At 48.3% G+C, this 14,001-nt stretch overlaps 1 long non-coding RNA gene across 1 annotated transcript; it reads right to left on the bottom strand.

Moving 5' to 3' along the window:
• Positions 1–2,250: 2,250 nt before the first annotated feature.
• LOC130514126 (uncharacterized) lies at positions 2,251–5,142 on the bottom strand. Its single transcript, XR_008946925.1, has 2 exons — positions 2,544–5,142; positions 2,251–2,465 (listed from the first exon to the last, which is right to left on the bottom strand). It is a non-coding gene; the product is annotated as an uncharacterized LOC130514126 (long non-coding RNA).
• Between the last annotated feature and the right edge of the window lie 8,859 nt (positions 5,143–14,001).

Raw genomic sequence — 14,001 nt, 5'->3', positions numbered from 1 at the left:
TTTGCATTGACGCAGGACACACCCTGAAGCTAACTCCTGCTATGTGTTTAATTCCGGGCCCAACTCCAGCCTCCACAGCTGGTTACGGCATCACTCGTCTTCCGACCGTCCAGATTCCTTCACTGACTCCTCATGAAATGTTGTCAGGGAACCGTGGCTAACATATGCTAACCGCCAAAAGGGCGGCAGAAGGCAGGTAGAGGTCGCGAGCTGCATGATGGGAGAAACGGACGGGAGCCAGGAGCCGATGCAACAGCGAGGAGCTACTGGGTGGGGGGGCACGGGGGGGCAGATTAAAACATTCTTCATATGTGAAACCAAACATAAGCTGTAGCAACGCAAGCACTGCTGGTAGCGGAGGCGCTTCAGGACGCACACGGATCCTCCGCCGTCAAGAGGAGACAATGACAATGCCAAATCAAACCAAATCAATGGGAATGTTGTTCCTGTTGGCAGCTCTGGCAAATTAGCGCAGCTCCAGTAAAATAGACAGTTCCGAACAATGAGCTTTTGTCTGGCAGCTGCAAAACATCCTTTCCCTGCGTTTTCATCCCAGATTACTCATTTTGTGCCAAGATTGCCTTTGAATTGTTTCAAGGACAAAAATCTTTGGGGCCCAATTGATTCAGAGGACCTTTCTTCAGATTCTTTTTTTAATTAAATCTGGCCTCGGTGAGCACAGCCGCCGGCTCTTCTGCTTCAGGCATCGGGCGCTCCGGAGTGGCCCCGACCCATCCATCTTCATCCCTGTCAATTATGCCGTTAGCGAGCTGCACATCTTCATTTCCAATGTGGGTTCTGTCCCAAAGTACTTCCCAAAGTCACAGTAATCCAATTATATTCTGGCATCGGCGATGATACAGCCCATTAGAAAAGGCCTAATCAATGTGAGATCTTCATTAAAGGCCAGTTATGAATATTCATCGCGACACTGGGCTCAATACTAAAGAGAAGCTCTAATCACGCTATTAGCGATAGCGCCGTAACACCACTTGGCTGTAGCTTCAACGGCGGCTCTGTGAGGTACTATGAAGTATTAAACGCCGTTTTAATCCACTGATGATGCTTCCCAGCGCGGCCCCGCAAAAAAGGACTTTGTAAGTGTGAGCAAGACGTCGAGCCCTGGACTCTTAACTGGCCCTCATGTAACCTCATTTTGATGCTAGCCTCGACCTTTAAATGAGAGTGTTTTTTATTCAGCAGTGTTTGTTGTTGGTAATTGTTGATCTCTCCTCAGGAAATGTGTCGACTGTATGATGCCTCATTGAATCAGGCTTCCAGCCGCTGTGCCAACGGTCTCGTCCCCGCAGATGTGCCTTCTGATTGGTGGGGTGAAATGCTGGCGAGCGACGGCTGCGTGTCTTCATTTGCATTTGCAGGCAGATTTTAAATGTCAGGTGTAATGAACTCCACAGTGATGGTTTAAAAACATGGCTTATTATGCAGATGAGGGCATTTCAAACACCCTCAAAATGTTGATAGCAAAACCCAACACAAGCGTTCATTACTCAAATTCGATCGAAAATGATGCTAGCTATAGCGCCGTTGTTGCGCAACGTCGCATCCTCGGTGATCTTCTGGTGATTTAATTGTGTTTTAGTCGTGTAGAAGATGAGGTGCTCTCCAACACTGAAAACACAAACGTGGGTGAGCAGAGGTTTTATCGACGGTTTGAAGGTGATGTGCGACCTCTGAAGTTATCGCAGGTGTCGCGCTCCATCTAGTGGCCGTGGATACACACTACAACAAACGGCTTCTTAGCCGTGTTCTGAATTGTCTTTATCAAAAGCGGGGGCGGCTGCAGTTGAAAATGCCTTTTGTGCTGTTATTTTGTTTCTTACTTTAAACTTGTTGCTTTAAGTTTGTTACCTTGGGTTAGTTTCTGTGTTGTTTCTGTCACTACAGAAAGTCACATTAGCATGTCCGTTGCTGCCAGGCGTCAGTTTTTGAGCGCGACATGTCAGACCTGCTGCAGCACCAACTAAAAACGCCCCCCCCCCCCCCTTTTTTTTTTGGAATTAAACAGTTTCCGTCCGGGTCACATCTGCACCTGCAGATTAATCCCACTAGGGGGCGCCGCACACTCACTTTCCCCTCAGCTGCGCCATTAGTCCAGTTAATGACCCCGTGTTTACATTGGCACTTAATTACTGCAATAATCAAGCTGCAATATAGCTCATTTAGTTCTCCCAGTTGTAGTTCCCTCTCTCTTTGTCATTGAAGCAGCCAACAAAGCAACAGACAACAACACAAAGTCAACTGGATGTATTGAATTGAAGTTTTATGCTCTTCTCTGCTTTGACTCATCTCCCGTAGAGTGGGAACGTCTGCTCCGGTTCTCCAGGAGATCCATCATACTGGAGGGTCAATACAGAACCAAAAGCCCCGGAACAGCATCACAGCAAATCTCTCACTCGTTCTGCCGCGGGAGACGATATCGAGCATCGCTCATCGATCCGAACCAGCTGCCGGACAAAATGCATCAGAATATTTGGGAGAACTGGGTCACCAGGAGAGTTCCCTCTCTGCAAACAAATCATTACCCATTAGTGTCGGCGTCCTTGATCAATGAGCCTCCTCCAGCGCTCTCCGCTTTCTGTCGCAGAACTTGAAGAGAACCACCTCCAGGAAGCGTTTGTTTGGGAACCTGATCCGAGCCCGCTCGCCTCGGGCGGCGCCGGCACGCCTCTCCATGAGGAGCGGTGCCAGAAGGTCGGCGGAAATCTTTAACCCTCCTTTTATTTGCCCTGTGTGGATGAGATCAGGAGTGAAGAGTGGCTGTGTTTGAACCTCCTTCTGAATCACTTTCACATTTGTCTCGTGTGTGTGCGTGTGTGTGTGTGTGTGTGTGTGTGTGTGTGTGTGTGTGTGAGAGAGAGACGGAGGAGGCAGTCAAGGTTAAAGCTGCATTTGTTCGTAAAAAAAAAAAAGGGGCTGCATTATAAAACAGTGTGTTTATGAACGTTTGGGAGCCGCCTGTCCGTCAGTCCCGCCGCAGGCCTGTCGAATCGTGTCATTTCTGTCACGGGTGAGAGACCAGCGGCGGGCAGAGCGGGACGCCTCGCTGGCTCCCCGCTTCCTCCCTCCCCTCACGCGCGGAGAAGTCTTTCATTTCACATTCATTTGGGGAGCCTCGTAAATTAATGATGCGTCGACGGGCTGGTTGTGCCATAAGAAGTCATAAACAAGCCGGGGATGTGTGGAACAGAGGTGAGCTTTATCACCTGCAGAGTTCACGGCGTGTTCATGGGCTGCATTTACACATCTCAGAAGGTGCTCCTGCGCATACTAATGAGCCTGTTGTGTGTTCTTGATGCTTCTAGGATCATAAACATGCATTTATTCAGTTGTTTTCTGCTTTGCAAGCAAACACTCGCTCGGTATCACGGGAGTGAATGAACGCTCATTTTGGTGGACTTATCAGGACCGAACGATGGACATGGACCTGCAGCGTTAGTCCCAGTGTTCTTTACTGCCCCCTAGCACTTTCCACTGGTACTGCAAACCCTGCCTGGAGCGCTGTGGTAATTTCTGTAGTAATGTGACCACATGAGGAGGGAGGGGGCCTTAACGAACTGTAGCCTAGCCGCCCTGGAGTGGCTGCTTCACAAATACCGAGCTACACTTTAATGATGATGTTTCTGAAAACTGTCTTCTGTAGCCGACCTGCGATGTCCACTTCACACTTGTCGAGCTGTGTGTGATTTTGTCTTTTGAACCACCGCACCGCTCATTAGCGTCCCCGGTATGCACTCGGCAAACTTGATTTCCTCGTGCCCTAAAATAATTATAATATTAATACATAATGCATCAGTGCATGCCACACGGACGCTGCCGTGCGCACGTCCCGCTTCATTAATTCATCCATAATGAGTTTTGTGGCATGTAGGAGCAGCTACCTTAGAGTCAGTCCCAAGAGTCAGAGCTAATTAAATCAAAACCCCAATCTGTGCGCATCTGCCTTTGTTTGCAGAGGAAAAGGTGCAAATGAGCCGCAGCTACACTGTTCACGCTCGCCATCCGTCTCCACAGGCGGACCCAGAGCACAGGTACAGTCGGAGGTCCACAACGTGCAGGTTTCAGCCAGTAGGTGTCTCTGTAGCCCAGACAGAGCCGCATCAGGAGTGACAGCTCGCGCACATCTCCATTTTCCGCGTGTACGTTCAGTCGAAAAGGCTGAAAATACAACTTAACACTGGGTTCAAGTGTAACGGCCCCCGTTAATTAGTCTCCAGAAGTGTGATTTGCAACTCGCAATCACAGGAACTAAATAAGCTGAGCTGCGGCGTCTCGCACTACAGGTGGATGAATGAGTTAATCAACCGCTCGCCACGTCGGTCTCTACAGCGTTATCGACCACAGAGGAGGCCTGACTCTCGTCTTCCCCTTGAGGTGTTGAGATGGTGAGATGTTGAGGTGGGTTCAAAGCTGAATTACAGATGTTCAGATTCCCCCCTGTTGCAACCGGACAAGTCGTGCGCAGGGCTAACACGCTAGCACGCTTGTTTCAATACTTTTAGGTTGGTATCGATTGATTATTAAAAATCTGACCCTTTAACTACTGGAGGACTCGCTCTGAGAGTCGCTGCTGCTGCTGCTGTTTTTCCTCTTGAACCTCTAAACGCGGCGATGCTCCCTCTCTACATGTTCCTGACGGAGCCATACATATGCATGCTGATGTTTCTTGGATGAAGTACTGGTGCTGAGGAACCCTTGCGATTGTTTATCAGCGAGCAGAAGGAAAAAAAAATTAGAGCACCATGTGTCTCAAATTTGTCTTTGCCAGCTGCCGGCGCTGAGGAGAATCTACGAGCTGGATCCAGATTCTCATCTCGCACGCGCTCTCGGAGAACACTCGAGGCCGCGGTTTATCTCCTTGAGAGGAGCTGTCTCGGGGACGACAAGTCGCCGCTGGAGTAACCTAGCGCGAACGTCAGATGTCACCATTAATCACGGGGACGTGTCAGACGTGGTTTGCCACATCTGGTCTTTAGTCATATATCCTAATCATCACCGCGGTGGCGCTCCGAATCTGTCTGCGGATACATTCGTCAAATTCAGTTCGTTAGAAAAGTCGTTTGGGCTGCCAGTCGAGTCCACCTTCAACTTGGAGATCGGCTCCAACGACGTTAAGTTTCTTTGTTATCATCTGCTCCTGTGGTGGCAAAACTATCGTCTTCTGTAAGTCACCGTTTTGTGGCGATTCCATCGCCTCTTCTCGGCCTTAAAAACTCCAATGCCGCTGCTTTTTCTCTCACAATGACTTCATCGGATCTTCCTCAGGCTGCTCTCTCCCTCTCCCGGGCAGCTTCTTATATAAGTGTGTGACAAATCGATCTCAGAATTGCCGGTCAGATCGTGTTGACTGATAGGCACCTTCAGCCCTGAAGGACAAACAACCCTTAAAGAAGAGACTCCGACTTCTGTGGTGCAACAGCTTCGTCTGTGAGTCCATTCTCACGTAGCTTTCTTGACCTTGAATCTGTAAGTTAGCGTAAGTCTTATTGGTGTTATTCTGCTGCGGGTAAAAAAAAAAGCTATTTCCTGACAAATGCTATCGACAGCGTACATCTTTCCGCGAGGATTAGCCCGGCTTACGAACCAGAATGCCTACCAGAGACAATGCGCGCGCCGTCTGTCCCCTGAGAAAGTCTCCCTCAGCTTCCTCTGAACTAATCTCATATTGCTATAAATACAGGTGACGGTGCACCTGTTTGAGGAGGGCAGGGGGCCGATCCTCCCCCCGTGGAGTCAATATTTCCGCCCTGCTCACCAAGGACCATCGAAGGGCATCTTCAACGACTCCTAACTGCAAAATCAGCTACATTCAAAAGTTTGGTTTCAATTTGTTGACATAATGGGGCCAAAAGCTTTTCCGAGGGGAATTTTCTAAAGCTTTTAAAGACTCCACGTCGTAAATAGAGTCCAAAACAAAACCATTTTAGCCATTTTTTTTAATGACAAAAACGCTAAGATGTTTTTCTGGGAAACCAGCATTTACCATCAGCTACACTGATGATGCCACCAGATGGAAATTCTTATGGAACACTAAGAGCCAACAGAAAGACCCGCGCTGCCTCAGAAGTTGCGTAAAAGCTCAAATTTCCTTTTGCTGAAAACCTGAAACCCTCATTCCAACTCAGAAGTCTGTATTTCCACGGTGGCACCTCTGACCCCCCATCTGAAAGTGGTCCAGGGGTCTCCTTGGGAAAAACACCGGCAAAAAACGGATGTCTCCATGGCTACCGGCTAAACATCAGAGGGTTCGGTGCGACCAAAGCACCATTGAATGGGAAACTACAAAGTTGTTTCAGCACATTTCCCCCGGAAAACCAATTACGCTACTGCTGGCAGCGAACACCGCCGTGTCACCGCGGTGTCAGATGACTCAAGACGACGAAACCTGGATGGAGTTTTCCCTGATTATTCCAACTCTGCATTTGGACCCGGGTGGCGGTTCTATTGAAGATAGAGGTCGTTTTGTTGTTGCGGGCACAATTAAAGGAGTGCGGAGGGATGTCTGAACGGGGTACCTGTGGCGCCTGGCGCCGGATCCTTTGATTCGTGCCTCCGCGGATCGGACTTCAAATGAAGTTGTTTGCTCGGTCTGAGCATTGCATCCTCTCACCTGAGCCGCTGCCACCGTACCCGAAATACTTCAAAACGCTATCTGATGTATATTCAGCATGTCGAGTCTTCGCCTGCGTGTGTCGGTACCACCGATGTATGAAGGATTAAACCACTAAAACAAAAACATGGTCCGCATAAAAAGTCTTCTGGAATTGGATCACCAGGAAACTCTATCCCGCTGTGAGCCGCCTTTGCTCACCAAAACTGGTCCCAAGCTCGCCACCCTACCACCAAACACGCAATAGCCCAGTTGCTGTTTATTTCTTTCCGCTCCGGGTCCACGGACGGTGGCAGCGATCCATCCTGACAGCCGGGAGGGGGGGAGCGACAGATTCCACACAAGGGGGAACCCCCAGGTAATCATTTGCATTTGTTTTTTTATTGCGATCATTAGGGCTCCCCTGCCGGGCCCAAGCACGAGTCCCAGTGACAGAGCTCATGTTTTATCTGGGAGTCGGGGGAGGTTTGTTACTGGGGGGGGGGGATCAGGGCTGTACAGTAGGCTGCACTGATAAAACAGGCATGCTGGTGACCATGCATCACAGAGAGGGTGACATCTGGGCATCCCTGTGAGCTCCGTACACGGAGGAAAGAAGCCGGATTTCTAACAGTCTGCGATGGAAAAACGCGGTGGGTATTAATTACCACGCTGGTGAACCCCGGCGGTTTATTAAAGGCTTTAAATAACTTTTTATTACGTGTCATTAAATGCTGATAAACGGCAACTGCCAAGAGCGGGGAAACACAAGAGAGGAGGAAACTGTGGGGAGAACAAAACAACAGAGGAACCCTTGATCAGGCTGTGCGGTGTCCTGACCTCAACATCACAAGAGGTGCCTCGGTGACCATCTCCGTGGCTGAGCATCAGGAGGCAAAAATCGCCCCGAGCCCACGTTTTCCTTTAATTATCCCGGGGTTTTTCGGGAGGAATGCGGCCGGGAGCGATCCCTTACTGAGCTTTGGCTGCACTAAAGAAGGAGCGGAAATGACCGTTGTGGTTACCGGGCCGCTGCCCTTCCATGCAACTTTTTCATAGATGATAGTTTCTCTCCAACTTAACTCTGTGTTCTGGACCAGGTTTTGTTCCGGTGCCCTCGGGTCACGACAGAGGAGCTCCGGGTATTTTGGTAGCAGTAAATTGTGACAGTCCGCTGGCTTCTGCCTCTTCCTGTTTGCTGCTGCATTGTCGTTATGATCATTCTTGTACGAAGGCGGAGTTGCTGATACACCCCTGCGCTCGTCTCAGCGCACCATCATTAATCTTTGATGGAACAGCGCACGGGCCCAAGGTGAGGAGGAAAACGGCTCCCACGCTGAGGCCAGGCCAGGCCAGGCTCGCCGCCACACAATATTAAACTCATTCAGCTCATTATGCTGCAAACTAGTGTTTTTCCGACTCCGCGAGCAGGCCCATACACACACCTCTAATAGACGCCCGAGGCTCTTTTTTTGTCCGTCTCATCCACCTGGTGGAACCAGTCTGGCCCTTCTTCACGTCGGCGCGCTTTCTCAATCAACGAAACTCCAGCCTGCAAGACTCATTCCAATTTGGTCTCCTTCCCCTGATACTGGAGCAATTACCCGGCTCTGACCATCTACATCCCTCGCTACACCGTACCCCGGCAGCTTGTCACCTATGGCTCTTTAAATGAGAGGGGAATGGGTGATAGCGAGGGGAGATGGGAAGATTATGAGGAAGTTTGGGTAGTTGAGGAAAGACACACCAACATTTGAAGTCATTAAGTGTCACTTTGATAAATCACATACCTAAAGGTTTTCGCTTAAATCGCCTTGTTGGCTGTTGTATTTCATGAACCAAAATGGTCTTCCATTATCATTTTCTTTTTGCCCAAAGTAAATTTAGTAATTCACAAAGTTAAGCCTTTTGGTGGAGGCCCGTTGCGCTGTTTCTCCTCTCTCGTGTTCACGCCTGCTGTGTCCCGTCTTCCCCCAGAGTCATAATATCGTCTCAGTGCTGGTTGGAGTTTTGGCAAATCATTGCCTCTAACAGGCCAAAAAAAAAAAGAAAAAAAAAAGGCTAAATGCCTTTCGGCGTGCTCAGCAAGAGTGGGATGTGAGGCAGAACTGAAATCCTGGTGGGCTCAACTGACTTTCAGCTGCAGCTTCGCTTCTCCTCTGACTGAAACTTCAAATATCCAATTTGACAATTGTTTTTGGTGTAATGTTACTCCTCACATTCCTCGTGGCGATCTGAAGCGCGATAGAAAAGCATAAAAAAAGGTGTTTTTGTTTTGTTTGAGATATCAAACGTCTTGATTGGGTCAGGAAACTTTCTTTCTGAAGGTTGTGTCGAGCTAGCTAGTTTCACTGCTGGTATCACCGGAGCCTCTGTAGTGGCGTCAGCCTTGAATCCACTCTTTGCTTCCGGTCTCACTTTATAAATCCTCCATCAGGTAGCGATTCTGTTTACCCCCACATCCCTTCAACACCTCCTCACCTTTAACTAGAAGGGAATCCTGTCCAGGATTTCCGACAAAAGTATGTCCAATTTAGCACATCCGACCAGGCTTCACCGGCCTTCTGGAATGCTCGACCGGCAGACCGTCCCCACTAAGGACCAACGCTAACACTCCCGTCCGTTATCTGCAAGTTGCTGATGTTTCACTTATATACGAACTCGGCCGCATAAACTTTTGGGATTATAGCTAACAGGCGCCGCTGTCAAAAAGCAGGAGGATCACTTTTCTGAATCCCACAACTCGCTACTCCGAAGGGTCTCCTCGCGGGTCTCCGGAGTGGAAAGGTGCCAGTAGCGGACAAGATCTGCGCTGAAGTAATGAGGGCTCCCACATCGGTGTATCTCTGCCGATGTGTCTTTCACTTGTCAGAAGCAGTGATATTACCCTGGAGTCCTGGGGAGGGGGCTTTGTCTTTTAAACAAGAGCCCGCGGGGTATGCATCAGCGATCGGATCAACCGCACCACGCAGGCCTGGGAGTCCCGATAAGACTTTACACTGGGTTACCGGGGTGGCAGCTGGAGTTAGCGCTAATTCCCACTTATGAATATGAATCAATCAGAGTTTGGTCTCTGCTGTAGGGAGACATCGTCCCACCGAGTGTTGTTTTCAGGGACCGTGCTGAAAGTACGGCGGTGCTTCTTGAGAGGATTATATCCTGTTTGCCTCGCTCGGAGAGCTCAGCTTCCTGCGATCTTGATCAACATCGGAGCGCGAGATTTACGGCGTCTGCCATTGTTTGGAACAGCTGCCGTGCTAATGCGGTTAAGACGGCAGTGATGAATTAGAGCCGCCGCTCCTGACTTAACTGTCGATTCTTGTCGGGGTTATGTTTTACTCTGACGATGGCGGCGTCCTCTGTTAGCGCTTCTGAGTGTGGAGCTGCTTCTGTTTCCTTTGTGTTTTCTTTTGTTTCGCTGTCGTGTGAGACAATCAGCTGCAGCAACATTCCGGTCTGTTCCACGGTAACAGTGGGAGGGTGTGGGAGGATGTTTATTTTAGCGTAATGATAAGTCTCATCCTTTTATCGCTTCCACCAGTCAGATACTTGACCTACAACATCGCTCATGGCGAATCCAAAACCAGCATCTGCTTCTATTTATTTATTTAGTTATACATTTTTCCACAACCGTGTCTGAAGGCATCAGGAATTTGAGGTTAATTACTGAGAGTTAGTCCCGCACACGCCCACACAGGGGCACCAGTGAGCACCTACAGTCTTGGATATGACGAGTCTAGAAGACGGCAAGCTGCGAAAAAAGGGAAATATTAGTCAAATATTAATCCTGACCTTTCCAGAAGTCTCTGTCTTGGTTTTCCAATGAATAAAGTCCACAAGACAACGAAGGCTGACTATTTCTGCTCACCCCTGATGGACCTTATTAGCATCTCCTGCTTCAGAACCGCAGTGTCCTTCTTTGACGAGGAGTTATTTATCGGCCAAACAGCCCACAATTTCGTGTTAACACTTGTTCGCGCCATCTGTTCCTAAAGCCGTCATACTTTTTTGACGTTGAATTTTGATGAGAGTCAATTATTCCCAAGGGGAAAAAAAAACAAAAAAAACCCAAAACAAAACAAGAGGTCAATACTCGGAGTACAAAACAGGGAGGCGGTTTAATAATGTGAGATCAGACAATAAGCTGCAATAAACACATCTGAATAATAACTAATTCCCTGGAAATGTCAGGACAATAAGGCAGCAGCTGTTGAGAAGGCTGGATAAATAGGAACATGTCATCCCCTGGGATTATTTCAAAGACCTTAATATGGTGGAGCACTGTTGACCGCTAACACGCCGCAGATATGAATGCTACATATTATATTGACATAATATATTGCGCTGCTGCTTGAAGGGAATAAACAAGAGCAACACAACTGCGGCACTTTTGGAAGACTCGCTCGTCAAAGACGTGCCAGATGTCTTCATTTTATATTTAGCTTCCGATTCGCAAGTGAACATTTTGTTCCGTCTCTATTCCGGAAACAAGAAAGAAAGAGTTTGTCCCGAGCCGTAATGTGCCGTGTCAGTCCGTACAGAGAAGATCTGCGGGAAACGAATGGTAAATGATAGAAAATGTGACTTTGACAGTAATCCAGGATGATATCCTGAGGATCAGGATGCACTCGCCTCCCGGAATTCACGGCGTCGCCTCAGATGTAAAACTCAATCAAACGGAGAAGTTTAGACAGGCATTGCGAGGTCTGTTTTTAGTTCGCAGTTCCAATTAATTCCAACCGGATCTGCTGAAATAATGTCATTTTGGGGCCGATTCTGCTCAGATTGAAACGCATTAGACTTGATCGCTAATTAGCGCCACGACCCGGCTGGTAATTATCCCAGATTTCCTTCTTCACCCTTGATTCATCTGTGTTACCTGTAAGTTCCTTTGTTCTAGCGATACAGAGCTAAACGAGGTTTCTCAGTCGTAGCAGAGTTAGCTGCAAAAGCCTTCAAGAGAAAATCAGGTTTAAGTTAAATATAAACAGGGAGAAGCAGAAAAAAACCCACCAAATCAACGGCCAGCGATCCTGTGACTTTCGTCAATTAGCGCCTTTTATGTTGTTTCTTAACATGAGCAGGCGCGTGAACGACCGACTGGTTTCTCGAGTTGTCTGACAACAAACACCTGAAAAAGCATCATCACCCCATCCTTTGACAGGGTGAATCGTGGCCTGCGAATTAAGAAGAAAAGCTCTTTCACATCATCGGATCAGTTAATTAATGAGATAAAAGTTGAGATAAAACTTTCCTCTTTCCTTTCCTTTTCCCTGTCTGGGGTCCTCCCTCATGAGCCCGGTCCTGCTCGAGGTTTCTCCCTGTTTCTAGCAGGTTTTTCCTGCCACTGTTGCTTGTTCAGGTATCAGGCTCCGGGTTTCTGTAAAAGATACAGTTGTGACACTTTATAACTAAGGTTAAATTCAACCGAATGTGCTAGGCTAAGCTAACAAGCGTCTTCTTTCTTGGGAAAAAAAAGCAGCGCACGATAAAAAAAGAGCAATAAAAGTATGGTAGAATATTTCCATGAGAGACAATAGCAGCATTAGCTGCTTTCCCCCCCATTTGGATGTTTTACCTCGGAGGTGTCTTCATCAACACGCTCGCAGGTGGTTGTTTGTGATAGATTAATTACAAATCTCCATGGAAAGCGGGAAATGAGACGGCAGAAACAAATCAACATAATTAAGATCTAATTTTTCAATCGATATGGAAAGAACAGAATGTCAAGTGTGACACTCGACTGCGGCTGCGTCCGTGATTAGCATGTTGCGGACTTTTGGGGGCGGGGCGCTACGAAAGCTGCGGACGCACATTTCTTGTGTTATGCAAATTAGCACAACGTTGAAAATAATGCGGCGTGATAGAGATGCAGATTGTGATTGAGGGACAGTTAATTCTTTATTCTAAGCAGAACATCTAAATGCAGCTTCGTGTCATCTGGTGATGACGTTAATTAAAGCTACTCAATTAGCCCACGTTTCAGATTTACCCTGTAGCCGCGAGGAGCTATAATTTCCTCTGACTCTATGTTAGCACCGAGTTAACACTGATATGTAAATGATCCTTTTCACCCGCTGCTGAGACTTTTTCTCTGTTAAAACGTCATTTTACACGTAAACGTTCAGAAAAGGAAAAGTTGCTTCTTCGCTAATAAACCCAAAAGTCTCGGGAACAACAGCAGAAATTTGTGATGAACCTGAGAAGGGCTGACGCCAACTTTCTGTTGGACTGTTCTGACCAGGTCCAAAACCCTCTGAGACCCCGCACAGTTACGCGTAATTATCTCGCTAACTAGCTGCAATAACACTGTTAATGGTTAACACAGGTTCAACCAGCAGCAGCATGTTAATAATCCCAGTTTAATCCAATCAGGATGGTTTTAATGAATCGAGCGTCTGCTGTATCCTGTGATTCCCTGTCGTCAAACGAGGGAAGGGAAGAGGGAAGCCTCTCGGAGAGTTTCCAGAGGAGAGTTAAACGAGTTCCCCGACTGGGCGGATCTCCTCGGGCGGGTTCCAGAGCCTCGGGGCCCAAAACTGCAAATTACTTCAATATTAGGTTTGAATTTGTCCTGGGGAGGAGAGAGCAGACCGTCTATCGGTGTGGTTGGACGGGTAAGAGCTGGAGATGGTTCGGAGATTCACACACTTTTATTTGATCTGAGACACCGTCCACCCTCTTTTCCTTCCAGTTTCTCTCTCTGTCATATTTGTGCCGTGGTCGAGGGCGTCCCAGCGCCACCGCCACCCGGGCGAGCCTCTAACGACACTGTTTGTCTGCTTAAACCCAACTTTAATGTGTTTCTAGCCCACATCCGTCCTGCGGTCTCATCTTTTTCCCTCCGTAATCAAGGTTATTCAAAAGAAACAATGACCCACAATTCACAGCTCAATTCATCTCAGGCGTGCGCGGCGCCGGTCGCTGCCGGAGGACGGCGCGTGATCATAAATAAAACATGAAATTAGTTGGAGATAAACACGCACACACTCGGGGAGCCTCGCACGGTGCACGCGCTCCCCAACATAAACGTTACGTAACGGGAAAAGGGGATGAATTATAAAACTCGGAAGGCAAAAACTCTCGGGAGTGAAGCAGCGATTTGTCTGATATAATGTACCGGGAGACGGATTACCTCCGGGACCATCGCCCCGCCAGGCCAGCCGTCATAAATAATGCAGCAAAAATACATCATGGTGATGTTTCTCTTTATTCAACATGTGTAGCTGTCAGCTTTGATCAATAAGGACGCCGGAGAGACGGCGGGACGGAAGCGCGGCCCTTCCAGCGCTCCGTCGCCAATACGCGGAATTCAGACGTGAAACGTCTCCATCGCGAAGCCTCGCGTTTCCCTCTGAGGTCGACCCGTCTGCGCACGTCCAGACGTCTTGTTT

This window comes from Takifugu flavidus, chromosome 17 (assembly GCF_003711565.1).
Source record: "Takifugu flavidus isolate HTHZ2018 chromosome 17, ASM371156v2, whole genome shotgun sequence".
In the NCBI taxonomy this organism is placed as follows: Eukaryota; Metazoa; Chordata; class Actinopteri; order Tetraodontiformes; family Tetraodontidae; genus Takifugu; species Takifugu flavidus.
This window is presented reverse-complemented; position numbering and strand designations above follow the sequence as displayed.